Genomic DNA, 7,263 nt, shown 5'->3' with positions numbered 1-7,263 from the left:
TTAAGTGTTACCACAATGTAAAAATAAGCTCCCATAATCCCCCTGTCCTCACTGTGCCCCAAGCAAATGACACAGACATGGAAAGATTTATGTAATTCAGTGGGTCTCACACTGTTAGGAAGAAATATTGGAAGGACTGAGTGTCACTGGGAAACCCTGACTGCGAATTTGGCTTTCCACCAGCCTGACCTGTGGTTGTGTGTGTGTGTGTGTGTGTGTGCGCGCGCGTGTGTGTGCACACACACAAGTGTATTCCAGGAACAATTAAGAGATATTTAATTTTGTTCCTTGGCAGATCTGCCTCATTCCTATTTATTACCACTTACTCTTCTTTCTTTTCTTACAACTCAAAGAAAAAGCAAATTTCGTGATTTCTTCCCCATCCATGACTTCATGGCTCCCCAGCTGTGCTTTTTTTTCTCTGTTTTTCTCTGTGTTTTCTCTATAATAAATAATTGTAAGGCATTCTAATTTATCCAGAAAATGTTTATTGGGTGCCTACTCCTCCTAAGCACTAGTGGAACAACAGATAAAGCTTTCTATGATCTGAGTAAGCTTTCAGAGAGTTTTTAGAGATACTGGTTGAAAAATCCATCAAAGAAATATGCCGAGAAAAAAGTAAACAAATGATGTTCCTTTCTCCTGCAAAAGATAGACGCTTAATCCTGGTGTTCTTTGGAAAACTTTACTGTAAGATGTGTAGGGAGGTATGTATGCCAATGGTTCTCTATCAAAATAACTATAAATTGTAACACCCGAGAAGAATGTCTCAGAGGAAGCCAAGAGCAGATGTTTCGTGACATATGCATAAACAGCGCACAGGAACATGCTTATGTATTTTATTAGCCTTTCTTCTTCAGGCTGAGACGCCTAACCCAGAGATACAGGAAAGGTTATGCCAACATCGTATAGAAAATTCTCAGCCTCTTTTCTTGCCTAAAGATAGAAATATAAACACTGTTTGGGAAACCAGCTGAGTAGATGGCCCCTTGGGTATGAAGGGCATCTTTTTTTGAGGGACATTTTAATCAGCAAATTATTGAGATGACATCATGTATTGTTGTTAGCTGAATTCTGGGGCAGAAAATGAATAGGAAGAAGCCGTAGTCTGTCGGAAAGTTAACGTCATTCAGTATTTCCCATAATCTTTGAAACCAAGGTGGGAGCAGCAGTTCCAGAAGCAGGAGTACTTGTTTTTTGGAAGACATTTCTCGGCCTCCCCATGGGCTCCGTAAGTGGACCCTGTCGGTGTATTTCATGAGCGTTGTGACTGTGGAGTTATAAAATGCACTGTGCTACCCTTTTGGGCTGTGGGAAAAGTTCCTGGGAGCAGGGGGTTAGGTAGCCCTTTCTGCCTGCACAACTGAGGCCCTGGACAACTGGGATGGCTGGGGAAAGGGAAATTCTGACGTTCAATTTTCTGATTAACTCTGCTAGGAAGAAGCTCTTAGCTGTTCTCATGCTTGTAGTTGAAAATATTTCTGAAAAGTCTGCTTATTTTTCTTAGTAAATACCAACCAGAAACTAATAGAATCTTTGCTCAAGTTTGAAAATCTTGCACCACTGGACGTTGTAAATTCCCTGCATTTTTATGGTGGAGACTAGAACTGTGGTCTAAATACATAGCACAGGATAATCCATAAATGTTGAATTTTCGACTAAATCCCTTACAAAAGCTTGTATGCTGCCTTTTTGAGAGCTAATACTTAAGATCCTGGGTAGCTATATATGCCTGTGCTGCAGACTCTCAACATTTCAAGAAGAAAGAGACTCTCAGAGAAGTTATTTGCAAAATCCGCATAATTAGTGACAAAAGAATGATTAAAATCCAAAGCCATACAGATTAACAACTTAAAACAATTCCATCTTGTAAATGAATAAAATGAGACTCAGAGAAGTGAGGTAAACCATTCAAGGCCACAGAACAGATTAAAAGCAGGGATAGGCCAGGCCTCTGTCCCCTAGGAGAGTTTTTCCACCACCACGCCACAGGTCTGGCTGTATGCACAGCTCACTAGGGTCTCAGCATCAGACTTGGGACAAAGGGGATACCCTACCAATCAGAAATAGTATGAACAGCATCCGGTCACTCCTTTGGGTAAGCCCTTTTGCTAATAGCTATCACTTATTTGACCCCCAACTATGACCAGACTCTGTTCCGGGTTCTTCGGTGACCCTCACAACAAGCATATGAGGTAGTATATTATTGTTGTGTTCACTTTGCAGATGGGCAAATTGAGTGCCAGCTCCATTAAGGAACGTATTCAAGTATGTACAGGTAGAAAGAGACTGAGCTGGCATCAAAAATTGGTCAGTGGGGCTTGAACATATCTTCTCTCTACGACACAGTGTCCTTCACTGTTGCTTCTGGTGGGGAGGGGGAATGGTGCCCTGTGCAAACATCTCCTCCTGCCCAGCTCCAGAGATCACCACCATGCTTGGCCACGTTCCTGGCACCTGTGAGCTTGGAGCCAGCTGTAGCTAGATTTTGCAGCCATCAGGGGCTGGGCTGGGTGGGCATGTCACTCCCAACTGTGTGAATGAATGTTTGATTTGCCTTAGCTCACCATTGGGTGGAGTCCACTTTGGGCAGAACACTTAGTGGCTGAATAAACACTCAGAGCATCTTGGAAAGGCTGCATGGGCTGGTGGTTTGACACTGATTTTGGCTGTTTGGAGAGGCGCCACTGAAAGCCAGCTTCGACCACTGGTGCGCTATTGAGAGACCTTGCCTTCTTAGCCTCTCACTGTCCTAGTTTCCTTGGAGGTCAACCAAGGACAAACAAATCCTGTTATTTCTGCTGAATTTCTCTTCTCCAGGCTGAGGACAGAGGCAGGAGACGCCTCTGAAATGCTGGACAAAATAAACTAAATGCAGCCAAAATGGAAGAGGCTGCTTCACAACCTCATACCTGGGAGAATGATAGGGATGCACAACCCCGGGCACAGACGAAGGAAATTCCTTTTCTTTTCTATTCTCGGAGGTTCCTGGAACTGGCCCATTAACAGGGTTGTTTCCTTTTATCACCTCAAAGACTGGGACAAAGCTTTGGGAGCTTGTACTCTGGGCCCAATCCCTGGCTCTGACTCGGGTCTCAGAAAGACTTAATTGCCATGACCATGAGCCCGGGATAAGTGCACAATAGTGGGAGCTGACATGTGACTGTGGATGCTGCTGCTGCACCGATGCTGGAGACACGTGGACAGAGAGAGTGTTCCCAATGGGCCGAGACAGCCCGTTCTATGGAAAGAGTTGGGGAGGCTCTGCTGTGAGTTACTTACTTTAAAACTGGAGTAAAAAAAAAACAAAAAAAACAAAAAAAACTGGAGTGTGAACATTGGGGGCTATTTCATAGTATTTTTTCATTAGTCCGTATACAGATCTAATCTGTGCACATATGAAAACTTGCAGAAGATCCCAAAACTGACCTAGAAAAATGTCTTCAATATAGTGAGTATTCCTGAGTGTATAAAATCAGTTTTCCTTTGTTTGAATGAGGCACTGGAGATTCAAGGTGGTTGGTGGGATAATGAAGTGCCATTGCATCTTCAAAGGAGATGAAAGAAGAGCAAGAGACAAGATAAGACCATCTATGGGAATCCATTTCTGCTAAAAGAATCCCAAAGGAGAGCCATCTCGGGAGCTTGAGACCTGCACGGTTGATTTTTAAAATAGTTTCCTTTTCTATTCCCTGTTGATCTCTATCCAAATAAAATAATCACACTCAAGTAAATTATTTCTCACACTGTGTCTCATGGAGAACACTGCAATTACTGTGGAGCTAAAAAATTACTGACAGACATAGGGGACGTGTCGCTCTAAGTTGCCTGGAAAGGTGTCTAAACAGTTCAGTGACTTCATGAGATTAATGAGCACTTGAGAGTCAACCGTAGGGGCGGGAGCTCTGAGTTCAACTCCTCTTCCTTAATGTTAATGGGCAAGGAATGGAGACCAGCTTAGATTTAGGAAGTTAAATTAGGATCTGGGTAATTTAGAGTGATGATAATGTAGCCCTAAATAAGAGCTGTGTTCCCTTTTTCATATATGTGCCAACTGAAGTCTTTTTTTAAAATCATTATTGAGTGACTATTTGATGGGGATAAGGAAAAATAGCATCAAAATAAATGCTAAAGACTTTTAGGAAAATAAAAACCAGATATTTAAGGGGAAAGCAGCTACCTCCCTGTCATCTTACAAGGGTTCAGTTTAAATAACTACAAATAACAACTTTCTTTGCCAGGAGGTCTTCCTTGACTTGACTAAGATGTTAGTCCCTGCTCTTATTAAATTCCGTAGCTTCCTGGATTTTTCTTTGCAATATTAATCACAATTGTAATTCTATACTCAGCCGTGTATTTTTTTAATCTCTCTCTCGAGGCCATGAAGGCAGGGATGGTGCACATTGTCTTTACCTACATATTAGCAGTTTCTATTGGGCGCATAATAGGAATTTAATAATATATGTAGAATGGGTGAATGGATGAAGAGCTCCTTCACAACTGCTACTAAATTAGTTGTTAGAACCTCATTCTTTTTTTTTTCAAGAGAATATTAAATCGTCTATTGATTACACATGACAAGGGACGATACACAAGCTTTAATCCCATCTATAATTTTATCTGATACCATAATTCAATTTAGATATATTGCATAGGATGTGCCAACAATCATAATAACCAAATAAACTCCAGGACTTTGCTTGGGTGACCCTTTTAACGGTGAACTCCAGGTCACAACACATTAACTGTCAGTTCAACCACACCAAGGTCTGTGGAGACAATGGCTTCTGTGCCCAAGCAGGTTGCAGATAAATTTTGAATGGAACCTGGCATCACCCTGAAGGAATTAGAACCTCATTCTGTACGTGCTAAGGTTGTTGGAGGCGTTCAGAGATACCGGCCTGATCGATTCAGTATTGTTGGAAGACTAGAAATTTCTCTAGATGAGCTGCTGAAACAAACTAAGGATATAATTTGCTGAAATGGGTTCTCAGTTTCCAGAGGATAGTGCCTATTTACAGCTGTTTGACAGCACAGAACAACTCAGTTTTCCTGGGTTTATATATTTGGAGGGGAATTACCGTATCAAAATTAGATTGCTTTTCTCTCACTTGCCAACAGGCCTCAGCATTTTCTCATAATCAAGATTTATGAAAAACTATTGGGGAGGGTTATCAGAGTCAAGGACACCAAAGAATGATGGTCATTGAGCCTCTCTTATGGGCCACGACTAAAAAGTCTTTGCTGCAGTTCAAGGGTTAGGCCATTTCCATGGCTCTGGCTTCTTGTAAGCAAGGATATTGGTTCTTTAAAATTTTTTTTTAATTTTTATTTATTTTACGATAGTCACACACACAGAGAGAGAGAGAGAGAGAGAGAGAGAGAGAGAAAAAGAGGCAGAGACACAGGCAGAGGGAGAAGCAGGCTCCATGCACCGGGAGCCCGACGTGGGATTCGATCCCGGGTCTCCAGGATCGCGCCCTGGGCCAAAGGCAGGCGCCAAACCGCTGCGCCACCCAGGGATCCCAAGGATATTGGTTCTTAATGTGGGCACCAGATCTATACAAGTGGAAAGTTTCCTTGGAATCTCTCAGACTTTTTTTTTTTTTCCTGCTGATTTGAGGGAAATTTCCAGAATAAATGTCAAAGAGCCATAAGTCAACAAAGAAAAAAAATCATAAAATTGATAAAGAGGAGAAAAATGTGATTTCCCTCCCTGCTTTCCTTCAGTACATTAAACACAGGTTTTGAAGGCAAGTCGTCAAAATCGGGTAAGGGTGCAAACTCAGACCTTTCATATCTGGTCTCAGTCTAGCTCTGTGTTTTCTCAAAAGCATTTCTAACTCCACAGAAGTAGGCAAGAGGAAAATGCTTAGGACTGCATCAGGAGGCCCTTCGGAGGCAGTTGCCTTGTGTCACCTCACACTGCGCGGCGATGCTCATTCCATGTAGCCTCCAGGGAAGTGTTTTTCCACACCAGAGAGGACAGCAGAATGTTACTGTGAAAACAAGTCGATATTTTTCACTTCTCTCTGGTTGACTTCGAAATGGCAGTTTTCCAGACAGAAAGTTGTTCTTTCACTCAATGGTGGTGGTTGTGTTCAGGTCCCTTCCTCATAGCAATGAAACGCCTCGTGGCCGGTGTAATGGAGCGAGGCCTGGTACAGTAGACCGGCACAGGGACTAGGCCCACGTCCTGGTCTGGGTTGTGCTACTACTTCATCTCAGCTCCCTTGTTCTATAAGTTTGTGTATAATCTAGTTAAGCCGTAGTTTGCTTACCTGGGAAAAGGAGTGAGATGAATAGATCCCCTCGTCTGATCTTTAGAAGCCTTGTGTTGTGTGAGTCCGTGACAGTCTGGAAGGTGGATGATTAAGTCCCTGCTTAATGTGGTGAGGATATGAGGTCACCTGCACCGAGGCCTGGTGATTTTCCCGTGTCGTCAGGGCCTTTCACACTCTCTCCCACTCTGTTCTCACTCTTACTTTACACTGACAAAAAAAATACAAAGAAGGAAAAATATTTGGGCACAAAAATACATGCAGCTTATTTATATTTGCCTTTTATAGTCTGCACTAGTATGTCTCAAATAGAACAGCTTTATACTACGTAGGCAATTTAAATATTTCTCAGAAATTTGATGATTCTAGACATTTAACCATTTAAACACATTTTCGATTAGCAACAGTCACGCCTCAGATAAACCTCACTGGCTACGATACTGCCACTGCGCAAAGCTTTAAACACATTTTCAATATCCAACCCATTTTTTTTCTTAGGCTATATTTCAAATTATTCATTTGCATACACCAGTTTCTTAATTATAGTAATTATAATCATTAATTATGATATTAATTAATTATAGTATCAACTCTACTACTAACAACATGATAGCGACAAGTAGTTTTAGAATGTTTTAAAGTTCATTTTGCCTTTAGGACTCATCCCACTGTGATGTCCAGAAGATTATTGCTTCTTGTTAAGTTTGAAAGATAATAGGCAAATGTGAATGTTATATTGATGAAGGGGAGACGGATCTTTAGCCGTCAAGATCTTGCATTTTGGAGGTATCTACTTTGTTATTCGCAGTGATTTGTATTCATTTGAAAATCGAAACTCAAATCTGGTTGAGCCCCAAGATTGTATTTCTAAAGACTCATGACTTGGTCTTGTTTGGCAAACTCACAAGTTAAAGAGAAAGAAAGCTGTTAAATCTAGAGAGGTGGATGTGTGCAAATCCCTTCTTTGTGGAGAGCAGAGGGG

At 41.7% G+C, this 7,263-nt stretch overlaps 1 pseudogene; it reads right to left on the bottom strand.

Annotated features, from left to right (window-relative positions):
* Positions 1–6,616: 6,616 nt before the first annotated feature.
* LOC129516696 (U4 spliceosomal RNA) lies at positions 6,617–6,739 on the bottom strand (annotated as a pseudogene).
* Between the last annotated feature and the right edge of the window lie 524 nt (positions 6,740–7,263).

Source organism: Nyctereutes procyonoides, unplaced genomic scaffold (assembly GCF_905146905.1).
Source record: "Nyctereutes procyonoides isolate TBG_1078 unplaced genomic scaffold, NYPRO_anot_genome, whole genome shotgun sequence".
In the NCBI taxonomy this organism is placed as follows: domain Eukaryota; kingdom Metazoa; phylum Chordata; class Mammalia; order Carnivora; family Canidae; genus Nyctereutes; species Nyctereutes procyonoides.
This window is presented reverse-complemented; position numbering and strand designations above follow the sequence as displayed.